We start from the raw sequence: 13,511 nt of genomic DNA, 5'->3' as shown, positions 1-13,511 counted from the left end.
AGCTTGGGAGCTGCAACAACAGCAAGGAGTCACCCTGCTGGCCTCAGCCCGCAGAAGAAGCCCACGGAGGTCCCTGGCAGCAGCTGAAGCCCATGGCCTGAGAACAGAGCTTCCCGGCCACAGGACCTCACTCTCTGGAAACCTCCTGTCACCTCCTTACAAAAATATCTAGGTCCAGCCAGGTGTTCTCATGCTAACGTGGGCACCTTTGCCCTTTGCTCCCACTCCACGTGTCCCAATCTTGCCCTCTCAGTCCCCAGTGCTCTGTGCTATGCCCACCTCTTCTCGGAGTTGACCTTCCCCGAGTCCTCCCCCCAGACCTCTTCCCAGCTCCTTAGGTGTCACGGGAAACCTGTCTCTTCCATGAGGACATTGCAGTATTCCCTAGGTCTTTCTCATGGAGGCTGCCCATTTTCCACCCCACCCCCAAAGCTTCAGGTCCTCACTTCACACAGCTGCTTCTGACTCACTCTCTTCCACCCAGTTAAAGATTTCTTCTTCTTGGAGGATCTTGGCACTTTTGTGCCCAGCTATCTTACATCCCTCTCATTGCTATCATTTCCTGACTTCCTGTCACTTCCCCAAATACTGAAAGCTGACCAGTCTCATACTCTCCCTTTTTATCCCCAAGTGACATCATTTTCTTCGTGGCTCCTCCTTGGTGTCCTCCTCATTAAGAGTCCTTAAATTCTAGGCCAGTGGTGGAGAATCTTTTAGATACAGTGATGCAAAGAGCGTGCTGAGGCATGGATTCCATATGTTCATCGCCACAGGTAGAGCTTGTAGAAGTCTGTGGGTTTTTAAGATGGTAAAGCCTCTGCCTTCTTTATAGCTACTCCTCATGGCTGAAATTACCTCCTGAGCTTCACCTCTATTGGATCAATGAGATTAGCAGCAGCATTAGATTCTCACAGAATACCTATCTGTGAAATCTGCATGCCAGGGTTCTAGGTTGAGCACTCCTTCTGAGAATCTAATGCTTGGCCTGAGGTGAAGCTGAGGCAGTGATGCTAGTGCTGGTGAGCGGCTGCTAATACAGATTAACATTAGCAGAAATTAGCAGAATGACAACTGTGTTCAAGTTGGAAGATAAAGTGCATTTAAAGCCAAACTGGGATTATGGGAGCAACAATCGAACATTGGGAATTTTGACATGCTTTGATCATTAACAGAGATTTTAAGAAGACTCAGCTGGGACCTTCTTTCTCCCAGTTGGTGCTTGATCACCTAGCTCAGATTAGAGGGCCAGAGATTTAGCTTAGTGGCACTGCTCCTGCCCAACCTATCTCAGCTTTCAAATGAGTTTGAGGATTCATTCCCAACAGCAGGCATCCCATGAACTAGGAAGGAATGGATCTGGAACCATTTGTGAACAAGCCAGGTAAATCGATTCGTCTGTGCCAGAAGATCAGCTTCTTGACATTGAAAATGATGGTGGTCTTAAAAGTATGTTTGAGGCAACTTCAAATCTGCATATATTCTAAATGAAAGTCAAGGGAGAATTACTTGAAAGTCAAGAGAGATTGCTACAGAAGTACTGAAAATCCTTCACTCATGTCCAACATCCTATCTCCAGGAAGCAGGGTTTTCTTCAGTGACAGCAGCCAAAACAAGGTTGCAGAGTAGATTGGATATAAGCAACACCTTTCATGCATCACTGCCTCCCATCACCCCCAAACGGGACTGTGGAGTTGGGGGGAAACAAATGATTCTGCATTATGATGAGTTGTGTGAGTTTTTCCATTATATGTTGCAGTGTAATAATACAAAAAAATATATACAGTGAATGTAATGTGCTGGAATCTTTCTGAAACTATCCCTCTTCTTCCAAGTCTGTCGAAAAATTATATCCTGGGAAACTGATTGCTGATGCTAAAAAGGCTGTGGACTGTTGCTCGACATTGCCACTGGTCCTCTCTGATAGCCCTTTCCCATGGAAGTGAGTGACCTTACTAAAGCAGCTTTGCTCGCTGGCCACAGTGCCTCTTCTCACCTTTCTGCTAAGCCTCTTCAATCTCAGAGCAACCGCCAAGCCTACTCTAGTTTCCCCTCTGTCTTTTGGGATTCTTTCCTCTTTTTTCACCTCAGCTTGGATTTGGAAGAATTCGACACTTGCTTCCACTAAATTTAGTTTCCACTAAATTTCTGTAGCTAAGGGGACCACTGTAACTCCAACTCTGGGAGGCTAAGGTTGGAGGATGATAAATTTGAGCCCAACTTGGACAACTAACAATTTAGTGAAATGCTGTCTTGAAATAAAAAATAATTAAAAGGGCTGGGGCTACAACTCAGTGTGAAGGCATACACACACACACACACACAAACACATACACACACACACAATTACTGAAACTTTTACCTTTTCATTCTTTCTTTTATTGGAGTTCTCTGCAGCACTTGATGCCAGGATCACTCCTTCCACCTTAAAATCCTTTTCCCTCTGGACTTCTGTGATTCCACCCTCTTCCATTCCTGTTTCCACTTTTTGGACCATTCTTTAATAGCCACTCTTTAAATTTCTTTCCCTTGTGCCTATTTGAAATGTTGCTTAGCCTTCAGGAATTTATTGTTGGCTCTCAGCAGGATCTGTGGGTTATTCACTGGAGTGTGACTGTAACTTGATCCAGTTGTTCAGTTCCCTGACTGCATGCTTGCCAAGTGAGAAGGCCTATGACCATTCCTTTCCTCTCTCCTCCTTGGATTTATGCTCCCGGCCCCAGCCCCACAATTGTTGATATTCTGCAGAACCTTGTTCTTGCCTCACTATTCTTTAATCTTGCATACTAGTCTCTTTGTCATCTCATCCACAGTTCAGGGCTTCAACTACCAAACAAGTGCTGAGGACTACCTCCAGCCCAACCTGCTCCCTGATATCCATGCTCTGCAGTTCACCTGTCTCTCTTACCTCTCTCTTACCTGCTTTTAACTCGTTTTTCCCCTTAACTGTTTCCTTAATTTCAAGGTAGAGATTGTGGGTCCAACTGTGGCTGTACAGCCAGTGAATCAAATCTTGATGCACCATGGTTCTGTTCTTTGAATTTATTCCTTCAGCTACATTCTAACTCCAGTAAGTATCATTTCTCAGCCAGGTCACTGTAGCTTCTGAATAGGACTTTCATCTAGTCTGTTTTCGTATTGATAACATATATGCCATATGATTTATAACTGTCACCTGTTTGATATGTGTTTTAATACATTGTTTAAGCTTCTGAATGAACAAGTCTCTGCATAAATCTCTCATCTCCCTGTACAACCAAATTATCTATACCAGCCAGCTTTTCATTACTATAATGAAATAACTAAGGCAAACTGTTTATGAAGAAAACAGCTGTTTTTAGCTTATCATTTTGGAAACTGAAAGTCCAAACAATATTTCTCAGGCCATGGCCAGGGGTCCATTCCTGGTTGCATCACCTATGGCATACAGACGTGGTGGAGCACATGTATGTAAGATGATCACATCTTCAATGGAAAACTGTATGTGGGGAGGCAGACTTGCTCCTTCAGTCACCTCTCCTGAGAACTACCAAGGGGTCTCAGGAGAAATGCTTCAATCCTTTTCAAAGTAATTTGGCTTTTGATGACCTTGCCCTACCCCAAAGCCTCCCATTACATCCCACCTCTTAGAAGTTTTACCACTTCCCAAAGTTTCACCCTGGGGACTAAGACATTAACTCATGGATTCATGTATCCAAACCATAGCATTGCCTTGCACTTTTTATTTTAGTAGCATTTGTTCTTCCGATGCATGAATTAGCTCCTTTATTCTCTCATTACTTAAATAACATCCACTCATCCTTCTAGACTCAGCTGTGTTGCTCCTTTCTCTAAGAAACTGTCTTTTGCCGTGCACCAGTCTTCTTCATCCACTTTTAGACAAGAACTGGATTAGTTGTCCCTCCCCTCATCTCCCATAAATAATGTCTTGTACAAACTTCATATCAGTCCTTAGTGCATGGCATTTTAAATATTTGCCTAAAAGTCTATCTCTCCCCCAAAAATATGCTTCTTAAGGGCAAAAATTACATCTTATTGTTTGTCTTACATCTTTACTCTGACACCTTGTATGGGGCTGGCTTCACTTCAATCACTACATATTTATCTTTGAAAGTAGGTAGGTCAATCAGGAAAACAATTAGATACAGAGGGAGAAGAGGCCATGATGATATATATCCTACTTGGCTTCTGTGGTTCTGGGGCTGCCCAGTGCATTGTTTTCTGTTGAACCAGCCACTTCTAAGATACTGGAGACCAGAAATAACAATCACACTTAGCACTGATAGCACAGTCCTAGGCCTTCCTCCACAGCCCATGTTACTGGGGTCGGCGTGGGGTCAGAGTGCAGGGAACACTGCTTTTCTCCTTTATGATCATGTGCACACCCAGACTCTACACATGCTCTACCTTGCTCGAGTTTGATGAAAACTGCCATTTTTATCTCTGCTTTCTGTAATGTTCCTTAATGTAAGGTTTAGTTGACATGGACTTCCTCCATGAACCTTTCTCTAAGACTCCAATTTATGTTTAATTCCTTTTCTCTAAAAATCAAATGAATGGTGTCACCAGTATGGTACAACTTAGTTATTACCTATCATCTCACATAATGTTCTGTTTTTCTTACATGGCAGTCATTACTGACTCAGTCCATCTGGTGCATAACAAGGCTTCCTAATGCCAGAGGCCACATGTTTATTTATCTAACAAATAAATATATGTTTCCTGCATACAAAGTCCTATACCAGGCACTGAGGGAACAATGAATGATTAAGACACAAAGTGTGCCATCAAGGAACTCAGAGTCTAGTGCAGTGTCTCGTAAGTTGGGAGGAAGCAAGCCAAGAGTACAGATACAAAAGTATCTGTTATGCCAGTTGTGGTGGCAGACACCTGTAATCCCAGCACTTGGGAGGCTGAGGCAGGAGGATCGCTGTGAGTTCGAGACCAGCCTGGACTACATAGTGAGTTCCAGGTCAATCTCAACTACATAGTGAGACCCTGTCTCAAAAAAAAAAAAAGTATCTGTTTACTTCCAGGGAGATGTATTTGAATTTCTAATATCTGTTTCAGAATTCTAATAGTTCTAATATTGCAGCAAATGTTTTGTGGATAGAGGCTAGTTCCATCAGCTGCTGTCCATGTCACAGTTATACGTCATGTGCAATATAAAAGGATCCCCCTAGCACAGTGGGAATTCACAAATGAGAGGAGTTGATAGCAGAAATCCATGCCATCTAATCACATCCATCCGGTAAGCTGTGATGTATTTTGGTGAGTGTACTAGGGTAAGAACATTTGCAATTTTATCATATAGTTTTAAGGTAATTATGCTCATAAAGAGACAAGTGACCTTAAAATAATTTAAGATATCATCACTTATAATATTAATAGTATAAGCACAAGCAAACACAACAAGAAAATGGCAGCAGAAAGTCATTCTATTCCTAATATAAACACTTCACCAGCCATATTTAATTTTTAAAAAGTTGGTCTAAGTATATTTAATAAGAGCTTACCCCTAAATTTAAAATCATCAAGACTATTGATTAACATTAACATTTTACCTTGGTGTATCTTTTATTTTGAGATATATCTAGTGATAGATAAATGTCATAATTCCAGTATTTTAAATAATTAGCCATGAGTTTTTATTTAGGAATTAAAAAGCTGCAAAGAATGTTTTTCCCATTCTAATAATGAGAAAAGTCCAGGTAAGACAAAAATCATAACTTTTATTGAACTATCAGAGAGCTGAGGCCAAACATAGTGGAGAAACCTGAATTCCACAGGGAGATAAGCTTTCCCAAGGGGAAAGAGAGGACATAATCTCTCACCAATAGTGGGAAAGCACTTAAGAGGAAAGCACAGACCGCAAACGAGAGAAGAAATCAGCTACATTTTTAATCAATTGCCATAGGCTGAGTGTGGACTAGTGTGTCAGCTCAGAATAGTGATCAAGGAAGGTCATCATCTTACACAAAGGCCCATCCATGAGCCTCCACTGAGTGCCTATGAAAAGAACTGGATGGAAAAGCTACACAGCAGGTAATTGGGAGGCCTGGGGACTCACACCAAAACATCGTGTATATCCCCAGACCTTTCTTTCATGTGAAGCAAAAGCTTTCAGTTTCCACAGAGGAGGCCACAACAAGTGCTTCCCAAAGCACAAAAAAAGATGCATCATGAGAAGGAGGGAATAGTGTAAGAAAAGACTCACTAAGGTGAATTACAAAACCATCTTAGGTCTAAGAGCTCGTACTTGTACGGAGCAATTTCCTCTCACTGGAGGAGGGGAAGAAAACTCCTGCTCAAGATCAAGTAGAATTTGGCTGCCACAGAATATGAAGAGGGCCCTGAGTTCACAAGCTCTCATCAAGACTTAGTCTAGAGGAAAACAACAGAGAAACCCTCTTCTGCCTAATACTGAGTACAGCTATAGCAGGCTGAGGCTAGGAAATAGGGAAGCCCATGAGGAGAAAGCTTCTCTGTGGTACAGGTGTACAAGAAAGCTGAAAGCTGAAGGCAGGGCAATGGCATCCTCACATAAGTATTACGCAAAGGCAGCCTGACAGTAGAATTTGAAGCCTGTGGTACATTGTTGGTAACCACAGCAACAACAAAACACAAAGCCAATTCAACTCCTGGCTAGACTCAGAAAACTCTCCACATTAACTGCCTTACACAAAAAATGTTATGTTCATTTCCCAGTGTTAATAACGTTTACCTTAGTCTCTATCGGCTATGGTTTGGTGTGGTTGGAGCCACCAAGAATTTATTGAGATTAAAGACTTCACCCACAGGGTGGCACTGTTGGGATAGCGGGGTCCAATAAGAGGTCCTCCTGTCATTAGAGGCATGCTTTTGGCAAAGATTGTGGCACCAGTCTTTTTCTATGCTCCTACTAACAATGTAACCACTTGCCCCTACACGCATTCCCACCATGATGTGCTGCCATCTGCCACCCTCACCAGAGGCCAAATTAAGGGGGTAGTCTGATCTCAGACATTGAATCTCCAAGACCACGTGCTACACAAACTACACTTTTATAAAGTTAACTTCCTCAGATATCCTATTATAGTGAGGGAAAGCTGACTAATATACTATTGTTCTACATGAAATGTCTGGCACTCGCACAAAAATTGCATTACACACACATATATACATACAGACACATGAAAACCTGTCAAGAGACAATGCAATTAGCAGAAGTAAACTCATCTAATACCCGGATATTGGAACAAGCAGATAAGAACTTTGCAATAACAAAGCATAATTTATGAAAAAGGATCTAGTAGAAAAGGTAGACAACATGCATAAATAAATAGTGTTTTTCAGAATAAAGTTGGAAGTGGTAGAAATAAACAACATGGTGTTGGATGTGAAGAATGTTTTCAACAATCTTGCCAGTAGACTGAATCCAGAAGAAGGCATTAAATTGGAGATCTTTCAATAGAAACCAATCAAACAAAAACCAAAGAATAATAAGGGACTACAGCAAGAACAAGACATCCAAGAAATGTGTGACAATATCAGACATAATAACATACATGCAACCAGACCTCTGGAAGGATAAGAAAAAGAAAATGGGGAGAACAGATATTTGAAGAAATAGTAGTCAAGAATTTTCCAAAAATAATAAACAACAGCAAATCACAGATGCAGGATCAGACAGTCCCAAGAAGATGCACCAGTTGAACGAAGAAAAACGTTACACATACCTAGATATGTCACAGTTTACCTGCTGAAAATCTAAAATTTAAAATTTGAAGGCAGCTGGGAGAAAAGAGAGGAGCACATTATACATAGAAGAATAAAGATAAGACAGCAGATTTTTTAACAGAAACTATACATGTCAAAAGGAAATGGGGCAATATCTGTTAAGATTTGGAAGAAAGTTATTTTTTAAAAAAGTCTATCCACACAGAATTCTATATCCAGAGCAAATATTTCAAAAAATGAAAGCAAAGACATTTTCAGAAAAAAATAGATGAGCAAATTAAATAAGCTAACTTATTCTGTAATAATTACTAAAAGAAATTCTACAAGCAGGGAATACATAATTAAAATTACACTTGGATTTACAAAATAAAATGAAGAACTTTGGAAAGAAAAAATAGTTCTCAGAAATAAAAATTAATTGGCTCAGTTGAACAACAGTAAGGATGAATCTCAAAATTAGGACTGATTTAAAGAAGGCAGACAAAAAAAAAATAAAAGAAAGAAAACCACAGACTATGACTCATTCTATAGGCAGTTCTAAAAGCACAAAAGATTTTCTAGAGATAGAAAGTAGACCAGCAGTTTGCTGTGTGGTAAGGAGTGCAAAAAATGAGAGGGATGGATTGCAAACTATTATGATATATTCACCACCTTGGATGTGGCAGGGATTGCAAGGTTATATGCATATATCAGAGTTCATTACATTTTGTACTTTAAGTAATGTCATTTTGTATAGACATTAGGTTGCAATAAAGTTGGAAGACAGAGTAGAAACAAAATCACAATGAGATGCCACTAAACACCTATTCAAATAGCTTAAAATAAATCTTTAACACTGCCAGTAACCACTCAGAGCTGTGGCTGGCAATGCAAAATGGCACAGCTACTTTATAAAACAACCTGGTAGCTTCTCATCAAGTTAAACAAATATTCACTGTACAGCTCAGCAATCTTGCTCTCAGTTATTTACTCAAGAATAGTGAATGCATGTGCCCTCTTGATGCTTATATGTGCATGGTTATGCCAGATTTATTACCTGTATTCTTAATAATTAGAAACTATCTGAATGTCTAATAATTTGTAAACGGATAAAATTTGCTACATTTAAATAAAGGAACACTACTTAGTAATAAAAATGAGCTACTGATATATACAACAAAATGGATGAACTTTATATAACTCAGAATCAAAAGTCTACATATTATATGGTTTTATTCTGAAAAGGGCACCACTATCAAAACAGAAATCAGATCAGTGATTTTATGATTTGTGGGGGGAGAAGGATTGGCTACCAAGGGGTAGAGGGAACTTGTCAGGATGATAGAAATATTCTATATTTCAACTGTGTCAATTTCATGAATGTATATCCATATGTCAAATATACAGAACTGAATATACCTAAAAGGTGAATTTTACTGAATATAAACTTTAATGAACTGATTTTTAAAATTATCCAAACGATGAAAGCACTTTTCTTCAGTGATTTTAAAATCATACTACACTTAATCTAGTATTTGAAACATTTCTGTAAGTATAAAGATAAATGTTTAGAATCTTCTTTCACGATTTCTTACTTATAACAAAAGCCAAACTCTTGGAGAAATAGCTAAAGCAGCACACAGAACTAGTAAGATGACAAGCTAAAATATTTTCCCATGTCGGCAAATTTCATAGATAAATACCAGGGAAACATTGCCAATTATTTAAAGAAACAAATATTAAACTCATTTATGTAGCATTGGATCATGCACATTTGTTATTTAGAGGAAACAACAGCAACTATTTGCAATATGTTTCAGCTCAAGTCTTTTTATAGATTCTGTTTAGTAAGGAAATATGGCATTTCTCTTAAAGGGCCATTAATGAGAAAACATATGGGGAGAAGATATATGCATATTTGAAATTATCTTTAATGAAAAAGAATGAGTTAGGCAAATCTGAGGTATAACTATTGAGGAAGCAGCTGCTATAGCTTGGATAAATATAAGAAGTCTATGTCATAGACACCATCACTAACAAAATTCACTCACTAAATAATTCACGTTGAGAATTTTTATAAAGAACTTAGAAGACATTTGATTGTTCTTCAGTTCAGGTGCTTGGGAGGACTGTGTTTGGAGCCCATTGCCAGAAGTCACTGCAAAGGTAATAAGACCACAGTTCAGAAGAAAGGAATCAAGTTAAATAATAGAGAGAATGCCTCCTCTTCAAACTGATGTACCAGACTACAGCAATCTTCTAGAAAGTACTGACCATTTTATAAGAGAGTTCATTACCCAGGTGGGTTTACTTGTAAAGCATGTGGGGTGGCCACCTGGAAGGGATCAGCCTTCCATTCAAAGGAAGCACATAAGAGGGGTCTGTTACAAAATAAAATTCCTGGCATAAGTGAAAACAAGAGAAATTCTCACAGAATGAAGAGGGAAAGGCCAAAGAAATTAAGATGACAAAAATACAGATGTAGGGTGCCTGTCCAGGAGATACAATCTATGAGTAATAGGAATACCCAAACCAGAGAACAGAGCAATTGAAGCTGAAACAATAATCATGGACATAATTGAAGAAAATTTTCCACAGTTGAAGTACGAAATAGGCCTGTAAATGAAAAAAGCTCACAGGGTACCTTTACAATTTAATGAGAGCAACACCTTCATGTATCTTCCTGACTTTTTTTTTTAATTTAAAGGTTAAAGAAAAAATTTTACAAATATCCAGACAGAAACAATAGGTTACTTATAAAGGGGCAAAAGTCAGACTGACCGCAGAGTTTTCTCTTACAATTCTAAATGCCAGAAGACAATACAGCAATGTCTACTGAGTTTTAAGGGAAAATAATTTTGAAACAAGAATTCTATTCCTTGCCAAGTTAGTATTTTTGTATGAAGGCAACTGGAAGACATTCTCAGATACCAAGAGGTTAAGAAACTGTATTGACCAAGAGCCTTCTCTGAAAATTTTGCCAAATGATTCACTGCAGCCAACTGAAAAATTAAATAGAAAAAGAGATAGTTGTGTGAAAGATTTGATGGTTAAAATGAGTTAAGAACGTGAAGTCTAAAATTGTTACATATAGGGTAATAAACCTAAATGCAAAATATATTTGTCAGCTACATCTAAAATTTTCAGTTCATAGCTTTAAATTGTCAAAGTGCGTACAAAATATTGAATGTAAGGCCGGGGATTTAGCTCAGCGGTTCGGTACCCTGCCTTGCAAGCACAAGGACCTGAGTTCAATCCCTAGTACAAAAACAAAAACAAAAAAACCCAAAATATTGAATGTAAATAAATACCATTTATTTTTGCTACATAACATTATAAAGACAGATATTGTTAAACCAAATGTATGCTAAATAAAAGTATTTTATCACTGTAGGCAGTACAAGTTTAGAAAAGACATTCTAGATGTTCATAAAATAAAAAATAAACTGGGCATGGCAATCCACGCCTGTAATCCCAGCACTTGAGAGGCTGAGGCAGGAGGATCACCATGGTTTCGAGGCCAGCCCAGGCTACATAGTGAATTCAAAGCCAACCTGAACTACACAGTGAAATGCCGACGAAGGAGAAGGAGAAGGAGAAGAGGTACAGTTTCAAGTTTCAATTTCCTTTTTAAAAAACTAACAAGTTCATAATGTTTATACTAATAATGTAAGGAGAAAATTTCCAAAGTACTGGTTGGAGGGGGTGGATATGTTTGGAATGCTGCTCCGAGAAACCAGTAATTACTGCATCCAATGATCGTTCATATAAGTCAACTTGTCAGTGAGCTATGGACAAAAATTGTATACATTCCAAATTTCTGGAATGTAAAACAAGAAAAAAAAATAGCAAAAGAAAAATACCAAGGAAGTGTTAAAATTTGCATAAAATATATTGATAGACATAGAGGTGAATTATACTCATAAATTGGTTACATCCCCAATTAATCATATCTAAATTGAGTAAAAAATAATCTCTGAGTTGAGATACCCACATTTGTATAAGACAATGGTTAAAGGAGTTTAACCTTTAGAAACTTTTAGGTCAGAAAAATGGAGAGTAACATTTTTATTAGGTAGAAATAAGAACGTTACTAGAAATTTCACCTTTAAGAGATTATGTGGCATTCATATGCAATATCTTGATTTGGATGGTAGTTTTAATGTTATAAACTTATACAGATACATTTTAAAATACATTCAAAAATAGGGATTTCATGTACCTAGAATTCATGAGTAGTCCTTCCCTTAAAGAAAATGCATATAGAAAAATAAAAGGGGATTTGAAGCAGTAATGTCAGGATGTACCTGTATAATTGATTTTAGAAATATAGAGCTTTTAAATTAAAATATACTGTTTGCACGATAAATGCAATAAACTGTATGAGAATTTATGGTATCCCACAGAGAAAAATGCTAGTTAGCAAGTAGAACAATACTTAAAGAGCCATTCAACTTTGTGTTTCAAATTTTATTATTATTTAGTGACAATGTCAACACCAGTAGATTTTCTAAAAAATGAGCACACACTCAATGTGTGTCCTTAAGCTTATTCTAAAAATGGTTTAAATAGAAACTTTTTAAAAAGAAATTTGTGCTATGGTGAAGGCATTTTGAAAAGAGATATTTGGAAATGTTTCTACTGTTGCTTGACTTTTGCCCCCCCAAATAATGGAACGGTGCTGCATATTAACATCTCCAACATCTGAACACTTAACACACTTGGAAACATAAACATCTAACCTGTTAGAAAGAAGTTGGCCTGCCATCTGGTTGCAGTGATGTCAGCCATGTGTGGAGGTGCACGTTTTTAATCCTGGCACTTTGGGTGGCTGAGGCAGGAGGGCAACAAGTTTAAGCTTAACCTGGGAAATTTAGCAATTTATGGAGAACTTATCTCAAAGCTTGAAAAATAACAAAGAGCTGGGGCTGTAGCACAGGGAGAAGACCTGGGTTCAATCCCCAATATTGGAAAAAAAAAGTTTTCCAAATCAAGTTTCATGGGTATTAAACCCACTTGTGGAAAAAGTAATCATTCAGATTAAAAGGAAACTTGCTAGCCAAATTCAACAAAAGTTTGGCATTTTTGGTAATCTAAGAAACATGATAAGCATAATGTAGTTAACAAAATCAATAATAAACTTCTCCTGGGACTTTTGAAGTTCTGGTTTATAAATTGGAATTTTCCTTTGACTTTTTAGAAATTGGGAATGGCATCTACCTGCAGATCTTAGCCCACCTGCACAAAGATAGGACCACAGAGAAGTACAGAATGAACTAGGAGATTACCTTTTGCCTTCACATTTTAGTTGTGCTGCTTCCTGCACTGGTCAGGTTACATGGAAAGCTAGTTTTCAGAGTTGTCCCAATGGAAATCTCTTCCTTTAAAGAAAGCAAACCTAAAAGAGAAATGAACCAAATGAACAAAAAAACAACATTAAAAGCTCCTCACCGTTGAAAACCAAGTACAGGGCTGGGGATTTAGCTCAGTGGTTCTGCTACCTGCCTTGCAAGTGCAAGGTCCTGAGTTCAATCCCCAGAACACATACACACACACACACACACACACACACACACACACACACACACACAAAGAAAAAAGAAAGAAAACCAAGTACAGTAAGGGACAGTAAAGAAAATATTTAACAGGTAAAAATGTAGAGCATCACAGAAAAATAGATTGTGATATAAATATGACATTCTCAGTCTTCTGGATTTTTCTAACAGTTTTAGTGAGACATAATAATACAACATTGTTAAAATGCATGAGTCAGTTTTAAAAAGTATAACATGGCCAACATTTAATTTTAGGGTATT

The sequence above is a fragment of the Fukomys damarensis genome, unplaced genomic scaffold (assembly GCF_012274545.1).
Source record: "Fukomys damarensis isolate Sample0158 unplaced genomic scaffold, DMR_v1.0_HiC HiC_scaffold_33, whole genome shotgun sequence".
NCBI classification, from domain to species: Eukaryota; Metazoa; Chordata; class Mammalia; order Rodentia; family Bathyergidae; genus Fukomys; species Fukomys damarensis.
Note: the sequence above shows the minus strand (reverse complement) of the source record.